Raw genomic sequence first — 907 nt, forward strand, 5'->3', positions numbered from 1 at the left:
ATCCCAGAAACACGAGAGAAAGTCTAAGTACATGGCTCCCAGGCCAGTACACGGCACGCATGCCGGAGATAAACGAAAACAAAAGCCGACCACCGACGCCTAGGTGCCTACTTGAACTGGGGAGATGGAGATAGCAAAGTTTCGGATCTTGGCCAACATGGCGTCGAGGGCGTCCCTATCTTCCTCCTTAGTCAATGGACTACCTCAGCCTCATTTGGAGCAATGAGCATGGTGGCAGGCCACACCTTTGAGAACCATGACTAGTTCATCTTCAATGAGATCAAGTGTGAGTTGGAGGATGGAGGGGCCTGGTTGAGAGGGTGTGGACCGTTGCAACGCCTAGGGCTTGGAGAATGGTGAGCCGGGGGGAGAGAGTGATAATCAAGGAGAAAGAGAAAGCCTATCGACACGAAGTAGTATGCTAAAACTTTATTAGGATGTGGCAGAGTGGGGGCAAATTTACCCCAACCCTGCGTCCGATAATCCTCAAAATTCTCAAATGCCTACCTTCAGGTTTTTACACTACATGCCACCTCAGCGTCACGAATTCAGCTCGAGGAGTTAGCCAATTCAGCCTGGCTCCATCGGCGGAGTTGGGGCGTTGTCAAACATGTCCTAACAGCATCTCTAGCCGCCCCCAAGTGCCCCCCCCCCCAGGAGCACTTTCTTTGCGTCGGCACTGTAAAAAGGGCAAAAAAAGGCCCAGCCATGCCCCCCAAGACCTCATAATAGTGTCGGCAAACCCAACGCGTTGGGGGGCTCTTGGGGGCTCTTGCGGAAGCAACGGCCAATCCTACTCTCCCACGCGTTCTTTTTCCTGTGCCACCCAATCACTTTTTCACTTTTTGCTTGGCGAATTCTTCTAAGGACACCAACAGCTGGGAAAACGGATTCTTTGGGGCACCAG

Source organism: Triticum dicoccoides, chromosome 3B (genome assembly GCF_002162155.2).
Source record: "Triticum dicoccoides isolate Atlit2015 ecotype Zavitan chromosome 3B, WEW_v2.0, whole genome shotgun sequence".
Lineage (NCBI taxonomy): Eukaryota > Viridiplantae > Streptophyta > Magnoliopsida > Poales > Poaceae > Triticum > Triticum dicoccoides.